The 15,215-nt window shown below is 35.7% G+C and overlaps 1 non-coding gene across 1 annotated transcript; it reads left to right on the forward strand.

Moving 5' to 3' along the window:
• Window positions 1-3,025: 3,025 nt before the first annotated feature.
• On the forward strand, window positions 3,026-3,132 carry LOC118012699. The gene has a single exon (XR_004679771.1). It is a non-coding gene; the product is annotated as a U6 spliceosomal RNA (small nuclear RNA).
• Window positions 3,133-15,215: the final 12,083 nt, after the last annotated feature.

Raw genomic sequence — 15,215 nt, forward strand, 5'->3', positions numbered from 1 at the left:
TTGTTTCACAGGTACAGGTCTGTGATTCATCAATTTCTTTGTAATACACATTTTTTTTAAAAGTAGGCTTCAAATACTTGTCTAATTCTTTTGCATCTTTTTTATCTCCCCTCAAAAAACAAATGGTTTTTGTTTTAATTTTTGAAATCAGTAACATGCTAGGAATGTGGGTTATCTTTACTGCAGCTACTTTTGTGGTTCAAAACCATATTACTAGGGAAAAAATCAACCAACAAGCATTTATGGCACATCTGCAATGAGCCTAATACTTCTTCAAAGGCTGTAAAAGTAAAAAAAAAAAAAAAAAAAAATTGGTATTTGATTGCATTTAAGATACTAATGAATACACACTGTTATTTTGTGTACCACCAGGTGAGAATAAATTCTGCCAGTTAAACTTTTATAATGTTTAAGATGTCAACTTTATTATAAGATGCTTCTTGACTTTGAGGAAGTTAATAGTATGAAAAAAATGTGCAGTTTAGAGTTGATAAAATTCAACAACTACAAATAGATCCTGGTTTCCAAGAGGTTAGAATTCCATTTTTGAGGGGAGTAATCAACTGAGAAAAAATAAATCACAGAATAGGAAAAACAGTATTTGCAAAAATATAGAAGTAAAAAATAATAATTCATGTTGTGGGGAAACTTCCTAGCTTTAAAGAAGGGTGCATGTTGGGAATAAAATTTACACAGTATGGTAAGTTTAGTTTATATATGTTTCAAAAGCCAGGTGGAAATGTTTGGGCTTATAGTGTTTATGAACAATAGAAGTGACATGATAAGAAATATTTTATTATACAGGCTGAAGAAAGTTATCAGAGGACCAATTAGAAAACTAAAGCAATAATCCACGTATAGGGACATGATAACTGGGATTATGTTGAAGCCCATAAGAACTGATGACTTAAAAGGCACTTTTTAAAAAATAAGTGAAAGATATTGAAAGAATGAATATAGAGATTAAACAAAGAGGTTCATCAAACATGCTATGAAAGTTTAAAGCTAGGGAAACTTGGATACTAGTCTTATAAGGGTTATGAGTTACAGTTTTATCAAGTGTTGAGGAACCCAATTTATTTATTTAATACCTGCCATTTTGTAAGCCTTCAACAAATTTTCACAGATGGACAAATGAGTGAGTAAAGCCAGGACATCTGAGTTTCACTGAGGCCATTCACATAGATATGATGGTTCAATGAGAAAATATGAATTTCTCAAAAGATCCAGTTTAGAGAAAGCTCAGTCAAGGACAATGCCCAGGGGACAAATTTTGGAGGCCTGAAAAGCAACTGAAATATGAAAAGAAACCAGATAAGGAGAAGTTATGAAAGCCAGTAGAAAATATGGGCTGTGTAATCAAAGGTTAAATAGAGTTGAAAACAAAAATGTTGTCCAACGGTATAAAAAGTTACAGAAAGGCCAAGGTACAGAGAACCAACAAAAGATAACTTGGCATGATAAAATGAGATCAGCTGGTGATTTTTCATGGAATGGCTTCATCAGAGTGGTAGGGACAGATGTCAAATTAGAGGGGTTGAAGGGATTTGATGGACTGGAAGCAAAGGCAGATGCAGGTCATGCTTGAAAGTACTAGATTGTCAATGACAGAAAATTCCCCTTCCATGGCGTCATCCTCAAGTAATGTTAACCTCTCCACTTTCTGTCATGAATTTATCTTCCTTTAAACTTCTTTAATTACATTATATATAAAATATGTATACATTGGAGATCTATAATTACATTGTATATAATTATACATTTTTTAAAAATTTTATTTATTTATTTTAGAGAGAGTGCAAGCAGGGGGAGGGGAGAGGGAGAGGGAGAATCTCAAGCAGACTCTGCACTGAGCAGGGAGCCTGATGCAGAGCTTGATCCCAGGACCCTGAGATCATGACCTGAGCCGAAATCAGGAGTCGGATGCCTAACTGACTGAGCCACTCAGGTGTCCCTATAATTATACCTATTATGTATATATATATATATAATATATATAATATATATATTAATATAACTTATATTTTTATTTAAAATGATAGAAATGGAGAAGAGAACTGTGAATAAATTATTTTAAAAATTAGGAATAATATGGATAATGTTAACTAAGTTAATAAAAGCCTAGGATATTAAAAAATACTAGGGAGTATATCCTGAAGTTTAAAAAAAGTAATTTTATGTCAACTCAACCCACACATGGTGGGGGCACCTGGGTGGCTCAGTCAGTTAAGCATCTGCCTTAGGTTCAGGTCGTGATTCCAGGGTCCTGGGATTGAGCCCCACATCAGGTTCTCTGCTCAGCGGGGAGCCTGCTTCTCCCTCTCCCTCTGCCTGCTGCTCCCCCTGCTTGTGCTCTCTCTCTGTGTGTGTCAAATAAATAAAATCTTAAAAGACAAACAAAACAAAACATGGTGGGTAGTAATGTTAACTGAATATGTTGTCTAAAGCACTGGAATAAGCAAACAACAGAATAATGGTCAAGAAGTTTAGAAAATGTTTGGATCATATATCAACTGGTCTAATCCACTAAGGAAACTATATATATTTCTGGATTTTAGATGGATGCATTAGAAAGCCATAGTGCTTTCCTTCAAAATGTGTCTCTGTGTCATGGGTGGAATAGGTAATGGCGATTAAAGAGTACATTTATCATGATGAACACTGAGTAATGCATAGAATTGTTGAATCACTATGTTGTATGCCTGAAGCTAATATGACACTCTATGTTAACTATACCAGAATTAAAATTAAAAATCTAAAAAATGTGTCTTGGTGTCAAAATTCAGCTGGATGACCACTTGGTCAAGTGCAATATGACATTTTTTCTATTTTTATCTTCAATCTTCTCAACTGAGTCAGGAGTTCATAGTAACTTTTGTTTCTCTGGAAATACTCCTAAAGAACTATATACTTATTTGGAAATATCTCTAAAAATATCCTATGAGGATGAACAGTAAAAGCTAGAATCACTAGAGCTAAGCATATAGAAGAAAGCACTCATTCTTTTCAAAAATTGGTTATTTAAGTGCTCATGTTGGCAGCACATACACTAAAATTGGAATGATACAGAGAAGATTAGCATGGTCCCTGTGCAAGGATGACATGCATATTTGTGAAGCATTTCGTATTTATAAAAAATGGTTATTTAAAACTATTAATTAATTTGGGATGAGACTATGTAGGGTGAAAGGATTTTTTCTGCTGAGAGGTCACTCATTTGATGATAGCTAAGTCTTTTACTTTCTGATATTTAGATTTAAAAGACCAAGATTGAGAAACTTCAGATTTTAAAGATTTAGATTTACATACATTGATAAATAAGTATTCAGCATGAAGAGAGTAAGGCATATGGATCAATGAATTTAGGAAAAAAATGCAAACTTCACAACTCTTCCCATGCTAAAATTCTAGGAAGCAGACTGCAAGAATAGTGAAGTAAAAGTCAGGGAATAAAGGTTATATTAGATTTTTTGCTGATCTCAGTTTTGGATTTTGTTAATTTTTCAAAGGAAGAATATACCCCAGCTCTAAAACTACATGATGCCTCAGTTTGAAAAAAGCAGCAAATAATGAGAAACTTTACATGACTATTTTTTATGGAAAGACTGCAGAAGATGATGTGCTGTTCTATAGTTGTACTATACAACTTTTGTGTACTCTTTTAGCAAGAATAGAGTATTTGTCTACTAATCAAATATGTTAAATTGCTGTCTTGTGAAAAAGAGCAAAAACATATTTTGGTTTTGTTTATTTAATGTATATTTCTTGTGTTTCTATAAGACAAATAAAGGTTCATGGCTTCCTTAAAATATGCTTTTAAATACATATGCACTAATTAGTCTAAGAAATTTAACTATGCTGCATAAGAAAATATTTCGTTTTCCATAAGAAAGAGTCCAACAGTGCTTCAAAACTAAATGTGGCTAAATCATCAGTGTACTCAATGTTTGAATGTTCAAGGAAGCCTTATTATTCTAGTTCTAGTCATTCTTACACTGCTGAATTTAGGACCTCATATTGTACCCTATTCACAAGGAAACCTTTGAAGTTTCCAAGAAAAGTATAAAAAAATCAAATTATGGACGCCTGGGTGGCTCAGTTGGTTGGGCGACTGCCTTCGGCTCAGGTCATGATCCTGGAGTCCCGGGATCGAGTCCCGCATCGGGCTCCCTGCTCGGCAGGGAGTCTGCTTCTCCCTCTGACCCTCCCCCCTCTCATGTGCTCTCTCTCTCTCTTTCTCAAATAAATGAATAAATAAAATCTTAAAAAAAAATCAAATTATGGAGGAAAAAGTTTTCTTATTGGCTAATGGAATTTATTTAAAATGATGGAGGAAGGAGGTTTATAAATCAAACAGAATTAGCTATATGTCAATAAGTACTAAAGCTGCGTGCTGGGTACTTGGGAGGGGGGTAAATTTTACTATCCTTTCTCCTGTTTGAAAAATTGAAAATATCCATTACCAAAAAGTGAACAAATAAGTAAAATAAATAAAAACAGGTTAACTTTTATCAGAACACATACCTTTGTGGGCAGCCTGGGTGGCTTAGTCGGTTAAGTGTCTAAGTCTTGATTTTGGCTCAGGTCATGATCTCAGGGTCATGAGATTGAGCCCCCTGTCAGGCTCCACAGTGGGTGTGGAGCCTGCTTAAGATTCTGTCTCTCCCTCTCCCTTTGCCCCTCCCCCGTTTTCTCTCTCTCTCTCTCAAAAAAAAAAAGAATATATACCTTTGTGATCCCCTGAAATTGGCCCGTGTCTTGGGAATTTAAACATCTTAAAAATTGTATTTATTAAGGGGTGCCTGGGTGGCTCAGTCGTTAAGCGTGTGCCTTTGACTCAGGTCATGATCCCAGGGTCCTGGAATCGAGCCCCGCATCAGGCTCCCCGCTCTGCGGGAAGCCTGCTTCTCCCTCTCCCACTCCCCCTGCTTGTGTTCCCTCTCTCGCTGTCTCTGTCAAATAAATAAATAAAATCTTTTAAAAAATTTTTATTTATTGAAGAAAAAGCAAAAGCAAAAGAAGAAAAAACAAATGAAAAAAAGAAAGAGAAGCAGGGAGGGAAAGACTAGCCAGAAAACTATGCCCTAATATTATTACTACTATTATTAATAACTAATTATTATTAATATTAGTAATATATTAGTATTAATATTATATAATGCTTTGGAAAAAACAACTCAATAACTTTTTAATAATATACTCTGGGTTTTTTTTTCTTTCTTATTTTTTAAAATATATTTTATTTATTTTTTTAAATAAGCTCTATGTCCAAGGTGGGGCTTGAACTCCTGACCCCAAGATCAAGAATCACGTGCTCTACTGACTGAGCCAGCCAGGCATCCCATCATACTTCCTTATTTTTGCATTTCTACTTTAAAGAGGCATGATATCTAAGAAGTATGTCTTCTTTATTTGTTTTACATATTAAGCATGTTATTAGTCTTTAAGCTTGATTCAGACTACTGTCACAATGTTTTTTTTTAATTTTTTAAAACTTTATTTTATGTGGCACCTGGGTGGCTCAGTCGTAAAGCATCTGCCTTCGGCTCAGGTCATGGCCCCGGGGTCCTGGGATTGAGCCCTGCATCGGGCTCCCTGCTCCATGGGAAGCCTGCTTCTCCCTCTCTCACTCCCCCCTGCTTGTGTTCCCTCTCTCACTGTGTCTCTCTCTGTCAAATAAATAAAATAAAAAATCTAAAAAATAAATAAATAAAATAAAATAAAATATAATTTTATTTTATTATGTTATGTTAATCACCATACATTACATCATTAGTTTTTGATGTAGTGTTCCATGATTCATTGTTTGCGTATAACACCCAGTGCTCCATTCAATACGTGCCCTCTTTAATACCCATCACCAGGCTAACCCATCCCCCCCACCCCCTTCCCCTCTAGAACCCTCAGTTTGTTTCTCAGAGTCCATAGTCTCTCATGGTTCGTCTCCCCCTCAGATTACCCACCCTTCATTTTTCCCTTCCTACTATCTTCTTCTTCTTCTTTTTTTTTTTAACATATAATGTATTATTTGTTTCAGAGGTACAGTTCTGTGATTCAACAGTCCTACACAATTCACAGCGCTTACCATAGCCCACACCCTCCCCAATGTCCATCCCCCAGCCACCCCATCCCTCCCACCCCCCACCACTCCAGCAACCCTCAGTTTGTTTCCTGAGATTAAGAATTCCTTATATCAGTGAGATCATATGATACATGTCTTTCTCTGATTGACTTATTTCGCTTAGCATGTCACAATGTTTTTAAAAGGTGATTTTATGTCTTTATACAATATAACATTTTGAAATGTCTAGAGTTTGCAGGTCCTTGTACCCATGAAGAGATCAGCACTGCATAGAGTTTTATTATTATTTAACAAAAAGAGAGGAACACAATAACTTCACTGTGCATGTGTGCATGGGGGTGTGTGCATGTATGTGTATGTATGGCTATTTATGTCTTTGTAGCATAGATGACTTGTAACTCACAAGCTGTAGAGTCACACAATGTGTGCTCATCTCCATGGTAACCATTTCTAAGATAAATGCACTTCTGAACAATGATCCCAAAATAGTCTATTACCCATTTTTGTAGATTTCCATTTTAGCAGCAAAAAACAAGTTTGAAAAACTTTGATCCATTCCTTAACCAACAAAAATAGAGACAACAAACATATATCCAAATCTGTGGAGAAACTATGGTTAAGTGCAATAACAATTTCTATAATAAACTCAAGATTTTGTTTGGTCTCATTTTCATTTTATGGACTATCTATACTTATTGCTTCTCCTGCAACTTTTTAGCTTCCTGCATTTTAGCCATTTGCCCTTTTTAAGAGTTCTTGGCTATAAAATGAAGAGGAAGAAATGATTAATCTTGCAGGTCTCTCTTAGTTCTAAGAGTTTATGATTTTACAATTTCTCTATTCGACTTGAAACATTATGAGAACATCAGCTTGGAAAATAAAAACAAAAAAATTGAAACCTAAGTCAGGCAATTTTTTCTCCTTACTAGTTAGATAAAGGAGAGGGTATTTTTTTTTTTAAAGAGTCTTCTTTATCAGCAATGCACTTTTTTATACTTTTTTTTTTTTTAAGTAGGTTCCGTGCCCTACATGGGGCTTGAATTCATGACCCTGAGATCAAGAGCTGTATGCTCTACTAACTGAGCCAGCCAGGCACTCCTATAAAGGAGAGTTTTAAAACTATTTACCACAATAAATTAATAAATTCCAAATTTTTAGTCTTTTTTTCCTAAATAAGTTGCCTACATTTTCTTAATTTTTGTTTTGTTTTGTTTTTTAAAGATTTTATTTATTTATTTGACAGAGAGAGACACAGCAAGAGAGGGAATACAAGCAGGAGGAGCGGAAGAGGTAGAAGCAAATTCCCTGCGGAGCAGGGAGCAGGGAGCCAGATGCGGGGCTTGATCCCAGGACTTTGAGATCATGACCTGAGCCGAAGGCAGACGCTTAACGACTGAGCCACCCAGGCACCCCTATAAAGGAGAGTTTTTAAACTATTTACCATAATGAATTAATAAATTCCAAATTTTTAGTCTTTTTTTCCTAAATAAGTTGTCTTCATTTTCTTAATCTTTATTAGAATATCTTAATTTTCTAAAATGACGACAAGTTGAATGGAGTTCTTACATTGGGGAAAATCCTTTCTATAGTTTTAAAGATGCTTATTTCACACATACTCCTTCCCACTTTCTCTATTTCAATATCTGACTCCTCGAAGGGATTGGGAAAGTCTCTGTGACCCTCAGATGGGCTGGGTCAGAATATACGTCAATGGAGAGAATGGTAAAAAGCAGAGCTGATTCTACCCAACCCATTTTCAGTTCTTGGGAAATTGAAGGCTGATTCCTCAGGGTTTCAGTTTCTCTATCACTCCTCCTCCCCCACCCCAACAACCTCCAGGGCCCGGACATTCTCTATCCTCCAAGATTTGTACGGATAGGGAAAAGGCAGTTTCCCTGTGGCAGAATTGTAGCACCATACTTGTCCTTTGAGAGCAATCCTTACTCTGGGCCCAACGCCTTTAGAATTCCTTTTAAATAGTTTCCTTCCTGTGGAGTATCACGTCTTCCCTAAGAGCTCATCTGAAAGCTGGTATGTCCTCCTCCTCTGCTTTCTTCAGTGGGAGGAAACTTCCTCTTCCTCTTATCAGGGAATAGGTGCTTCTAACAGCACACGTTGGCCAGACCACCAAGACTATCACTGCTATTCTTGCCAAACCCAGACTCCCTCCCAAACAGACTAACTCTGTTCAGGTCTTCCCCCTCAGTACAAGGCTGCCTAGTGACCTAATCTAGGCTAACAAAAGAAAAGAGGGACTGGAGAATTTGTGTCTACCTTTTGGATACAAGTATATTTTAAAAGCAGCCTTTCAGTTAGTGCCATTACATTTTTTGGCTCACCTCAAGAATGGTGGGGACTTTAAAAGGGTAGGGCAGCACCACAGAATGCTACAAAAGGCATAGTTTGTGCAAAGGGCTCTTCAATCGATGAAAGGGGTGATTTTGGTATTGGGCTTTGTGAGTGCCACAGAGAATACAAAGAACCCCAAGCAGAAACTTCATTTTAGTTCCCACAGGTTAATGCATCTTGTATCCCAGAAGTCCAACTCTGTCACTCATTGTCCAGAGGCCAAGTAGGACTTGAAATGGTGGTGCTTGTCTTGTCTTGACCCTTTTTTTAGACCACCAAGCTTCCAGGTACCCCTCCCTCTCTGAAGGCCCATTTATCTGAATTACTGAATCTTGGGTTATGACCCAAGTACTTTTAAAGGGGCCTAAGAGATAGTTTAGTATTTCACCCACTTTCTCCTTTCTGCTAAGAATCTGAACTGAAGGTAAGTAACACTGTAATACTCTAAATATCAAGAGCTTACAGTGTTACGCATATCACATCAAGTTGGTGATCTACATGCTTTTATTATAGGGCCTACTTTACCAGTAAATACACACCTTTTAGTTCTCAAAAACTAATAGAGGACCAAGAACTTCTAGCAAAAGCCTCAGCTAGCAGCAGATATATAACAGGTTTTAGACCTGGATATCCTTGTTTTCTTTCACTGACATAGAATTGCTTAGAAATCTCTTGGTATGGGGACACCTGGGTGACTCGGTTGGTTAAGCGTCTGCCTTGAGCACAGGTCGTGATCCCAGGGTCCTGGGACTGAGTGCCTCATCGGGCTTTTTGCTCAGTGAGGAGCCTGCGTCTCCCTCTGCCTCCCACTCTCCCTGATTGTGTTACCTCTCTCGCTGTCTCTCTGTCAAATAAATAAATAAAATCTTAAAAAAAAATTTCTTGATATGGATATACTATAACTCCTGTAAGTGTAAGAATTTAGGTTGTATCTTACTATGTAGTTATAAATAGTATCCATACACGCAAAATTTTTTTATTTTCGATTTTTTTCTTAGAATATTTCCAGGAGTCAAACATTCAATTTATGAGTGTGTGTGTGTGTGTGTGTGTATATATATATATCTATTTCCCTTATATATTGGATAAGGGAAAAAAATCCCTTAATCCAATACCAAAATATATATCATATTTTAAATGATTTTCATACTTATGTCCAAACTGATCCCCAAAAGGGTTATAGCACTGTATAAAAGTGGTCTTTTTACTGCAAAACCAGCTTATTTTTAAACTTCATTTTTCTTGTTTTCCAAAGTATGAAGTCTTGCTGCTCTAAATTTTGGAGATCTCCTTTTTTTCCCATACTGTAAATTCATGAAGAAAATGCAGTTTGGATTTTTTGTGTTATAGAGAGGAAAAGGCATTTGACATGGACAACACAAAATTATAAAGATTAATATTTCTCTATTTTATTACAGCTCTTTTTCTTACAATGAATCTTAGGCTTAACTTAAAATTTGCTAAACAAAAAATAAATGAGGAGTATATTTATCAAGCTTGTCAATATAATAAGTCAAATTTCCCAAAGCTACAGCAGTATTTCCAGCAAAAATGGTATTCCATGATTTTTTTGGAGATGAAAAAAGGAGAAACTATTCTTAGACCGAGTTGGTCAAAATGATTTTGTAATTTTCTTGTCAATTAGTGTAAATATCTAGCAAATGTTTAATACTAACCTTAAAAGGTTTTGATTAATAAATACTTCGCTATGATTTTGAACGCTATCTGATTTAAAAAAAATTTTTTTTTACTTACACCTACGTGCCAGCCAGAGAGCTTTTTACATAAGCAAATTCTCATAATCAAAGTTGCCTGAGATCAAAACTTACAGAATAAGCACTGGGTGAAAATTATGGTAGATAGGACAGGTAGCACAAGGCCTGGTGGCTTTATGCCTGCCAGTCCTCAAAGACTTGTGAGTCACTTAGAAGAAAAATATGTCATTGTTCAGTAGGTGGTTTATCTTTCTTCCAACCCAGTGACTCAGCACGATGAATGTACTTGGTGCATTCTTTATTTGCTTCTTTGATCAAACCAAGATTTAGGGAGCACTACTCAGATAGCTGTGATATCACATGCTGTTAGCTTAGCTTCAGTTTGATAAAGAGATATATATTTAACTGATCTTAGTAAGCTTTACCACTTGGTTTGGCCATTGTTAGGCATGCCACTTTGATATTTATCCTCACAGTCTCCTCTTTTAAAATCTGTCTAAACATTACCACTAAAAAACGTGAAAATAAAATTAGCCCCATTTTAAGAATACTGTTTATTTTCAGGTCCTTCCTGAGGGAATAATAATTAGTTGTCTTTTTTTTCTCTAAGATTATTTTTAAGTAATCTCTATACCCAACATGGGGCTTGAACTCACAACCTAAAGATCAGTGTCATATGCTCCACCAACTGAGCCAGCCAGGTGCCCCTAAATAGTTATCTTTTAAAAAATAATTCAAATGGGGGGGATGGGGTAATTGCGTGATGGGCAATAAGGAGGGCACTTGATGGAATGAGCACTGGGTGTTGTATGCAACTGATGAATCACTAAATTCTACCTCTGAAACTAATAATATACTATATGTTAATTAAATTGAATTTAAATTTTAAAAAAAGAAAAATAATTCAAAGAGATCTCTTCAAGAGTTCTTAGTTATTTATTATTTATATTATAATAATTTATTATTTATCATAAATTTAAAAATTCTGGTTTAGATTATAAACAAATTAAAACCCTTTACATTTAAATTTTGGAAAATGTTAAGTGTCAAACCTGGTAATGGGTACATGGGAAGTTAGTATACTCTTCTCTACTCTTTTTATGTTTGAAACCATTTGTAATAAAAAGTTAAAATTTAGAAAAACATTCCCTTTGAATAAATACCTCTTGAAATACCTCTTCAAATAAAAGAGACATAAAAGAAAAATAAATCCTTCACACGAATTAAACTAATCTGTTTCCCATGGAGGAAAGGGAAAAAATCCCTTAATCCTAGTATTTGGTTATATTTTTACATGACGTCAAAGAATTTGAGGCACCTTACCTAACTCTGATCATTGTAGTCAAGTCCATTGCTTTGTGTCAAACTGTTATTTAATGTTAAATGATGCTGGTAGTGGTGGCAGTTGCATTTACTTTATATTTACGTTTTGCTTACCTGGAAAAGCATTAGCAGTGTGAAACATAGGGCCAATTATATGCTGGTAGAGTGGGAATTTGCCATCTGGCATATAATTCAAGAATTTCAAAGTCATGTTAATGTCCAGGTATTTGAAAACCAAACAATACTGGATTTTCTTAGAATTCATTGCTTCTTCCATTTTTGTGAGCCTTTCATGTATCCTATGCCCCTTCCGTTCTCAAGTTAAGTTTGTGAAGTCTTACTTCTTAGGAGTAGAGTATGAATAAGGTGTATCAGCCACAGATTTCCAAATGTGCTGCTTTATACAGAGCAGCTTTGAAAACTGAAAAGCTGGCTGAGTCTGCTTTAAGCAGCAGGTTTCTGAGACTAAATTTACAATTTTTCTGCAATCATTCCGAGGCTGACTAACTATGGTTTATGTAATGTGCAGAAGCCACAGGATCTCTTTAAAGCACTGCACATTTCATTAAGGAGGCAGCCAACCCTGTATTACATATAACAATAGGAGAAAGGGATAGGTAGGCAAATGATAACTTGCATACAATTCAAAGATTTAGTGCTAAACAGCAGTTTCCATCTTTCCTTGCACTAAACTGTTTAGTCAAGGTATTCAACTAAAAGAAAAAACAACTTGAGTTTCCTGCTTTCAGTTCTCCTTCCCACCTTCTGTTGGAGGTGCCAAAGTTCTGGCAACCAGAGGAGGCAGATAAAGAGAGAACTTGAGTCATCCATCTGCAGTGGGATATTCAGTCCTGATATTAGTCTGATAAGATTACAAAGGCTACCCTATGACGTCCATGGAAAGATTACCATGGAGTTGGTCGTAATGCATTGAACTATAAGGAAAAATAATTTTTAGGGGTGCCTGGGTGGCTCAGTAAGTTGGGTGTCCGACTCTTGTTCTCTGCTCAGGTCTTGATCTCTGGGTGGTGAGTTCAAGCACTGCGTTGGGCTCCATGTTGGGCTCCGCACTGTGCATGGAGCCTACTTAAAAAAAAAAAAGGAAAAATATTTTTTACACCTCTGGACAATGGTCTTAAAAGTTTGTCTTTTAACATTTGTGTCAGGTTAAACCTGGACACTTAGCTACATGATTACTTGGGTATGCAATTGCTCCTGTTATGCCTTTTCAGGTGGACTCATTATAATCCAGAATGGTTCTGAAGCTTGGGTCTATGAAGCTGTATAGAGGCTTTAATGAGACCATGAACTCTTGTAAATTGCACTAAAAATTTGCATATTTTTATAGATAGGATGCATACTTCATTAGATTTACAAAGGGGTCCAAGATCCAAAGTTAATTAGGAACCTAAGTCAGAAACAACAATTAATTTGGTCTGTAAACACCAACACATAAAGAAAAACTGATTGCAGGTTTGTTTTGTTTCTGCTTCAACTCCTTGGAGGACGTGAGTAACAATGAGTTGCTCACTTCATTCCTTTCTTCTGATTCAATTCATGGGCTTTGAGTTTATCTCATCCTCTATTTTAAATTTTTTTTTTTAAAGATTTTTTTTTTTTATTCATGAGAGACAGAGCGAGAGAGAAAGGCAGAGGGAGAAGCAGGCTCCCAAGGAGCAGGGAGCCCGATGCGGGACTCAATCCCAGGACCCTGAGATCATGACCTGAGCCGAAGGCAGACGCTTAACCATCTGAGCCACCCAGGCACCCTCATCCTCTATTTTAAAACAAGAGAGTGACCTAGACTAATTCCATTATTTCCAGAATTGATTACAGAGCCAAGATTTTCTTCTGATGTTTAGAAGTTCTATAGTTTGTAATTGAGTGGTTGCATTTTTAGCTGATATATTAGATAACAGAACTACCAAAACTATTTTCTATTTAAATCAATTTACAAATGTTTACTGTTCATGTCAAACTATTCTATAATTAAAATCTGACACAAGAAAGTATTTATACATATACAAGTATACGCAAAAGTTTGTTTTAAAATGCTCCTAATATTCTAAATGCAGAATCTACTATATAAAATAAGTGATAATGTGAAACTAGTTAGGAGAAGTGGTTTTCATTTCCTTATAAATTGAAAGTTAATTGCTTATCCTATCATTTCAAATATGGCACAAATAAAGATGATTAGGAATGGGAGAAATACAAAAAGTGTGGAAAATTTGAATAATTTCTGATTCTAAAGTTTTGTTGTGAAAATAGTAATCAGTTGAGGGGCGCCTGGGTGGCTCAGATGGTTAAGCGTCTGCCTTCGGCTCAGGTCATGATCCTGGAGTCCCGGGATCGAGTCCCGCATCAAGTCCCGCATGGAGTCCCGCATCGGGCTCCCTGCACGGCGGGGAGTCTGCTTCTCCCTCTGACCCTCCTCCCTCTCATGCTGTCTCTCATTTTCTCTCTCTCAAATAAATAAATAAAATCTCTTTAAAAAAAAAAAAAGAAAATAGTAATCAGTTGAAGTAATTAAAAATAATAGAAGAAATGGTAAAACTTTAACATGCAAACAATCCAGGTGGTGCAGTTGTATATTCATAGTTTTAAAGCAGAAAAAAAAAGGATTTGACAGTAGCAGCTCAGTTTTTATGATAGTGGTCAAGTAATGTTGGATTTGAATTTAAGTGGAATACAAACTTGAATTTAAGCATCAGTGAACTCCTGACTTATTTTAAACATTTAGACTTCAGTGATGTTTTAATGGAGGAAAAAATCATCTTATAATGAGTTTATAATATTTTAGCATAATGTATATTTTATAATAAGAACAAATTTAGTATCCTTAACATTTGCACATAATCAACATTTAGAAGCTTAATGATTTTGGTGTGTGTTTAACATGAAATAGTGAAAATATCGTTTTCAGAAATTATTACTTTGAAATAGGGATTTGTCAAGCAAAGCAATGTTAATACAATTAGGTAGGCTTTTAATTTTTTTGTCGAATGCTAAAACACAATGAATTAGCTATATTATTCCCTAACCACTTCTCTCAACTCCTTTACTTTCTCTCACCTTTGCACTCACCTAAAAAAAGAAAAATCCGTAACCTTCCGTCTTTTTTGTGCCATTACCAATATAGAAAATTACACAGCTGAGCAGACTGGGGCAATAAGAATAATAGCCATAACAGTAGTAATGACCAGTAACATTTATTCTCACTGAATTGTATAAAGTACAGCGCTAAAAATTATTTCATGCATTCCTCATAACAATCTAGAGAGGTAGGTAAGTTATACCGATTTAAGGTGATAAATTGAGATTTAGAGAGCTTTAGTCACATGGTCAACGTCACATTGCTGTATGTGGCAAAGGCAGGATCCAACTCTATCAGTCTGACCTCAGAGCTTAGGTTTTGTTCTGCTAACCATTTAACACATAACACCAACTCAAATGAACATTTAACATCTTCTGGCACATGACCTTCCATTTAGGCTAACGAACTATTTGTTATGATTATGAATCACATTAATGCCTGAAAAGCACTTGGAATAGAACATGACACATTGCAAGTACCCAGTAAATGTTAGCTAATATCATTATCTTGTCTCTCCCTACAACCCCCGATCAAATATCATTCTGGCTCTATATTATCTGCTTCCCCATCATCTCTTTCCTTCCTGTTCTATCAAAGCTTCTGCTCTTTTTTTTTTTTAAGATTTTATTTATTTATTTATTTATTTATT

The sequence above is a fragment of the Mirounga leonina genome, unplaced genomic scaffold (genome assembly GCF_011800145.1).
Source record: "Mirounga leonina isolate KUSES-001 unplaced genomic scaffold, KU_Mleo_1.0 Mir_151, whole genome shotgun sequence".
NCBI lineage: Eukaryota > Metazoa > Chordata > Mammalia > Carnivora > Phocidae > Mirounga > Mirounga leonina.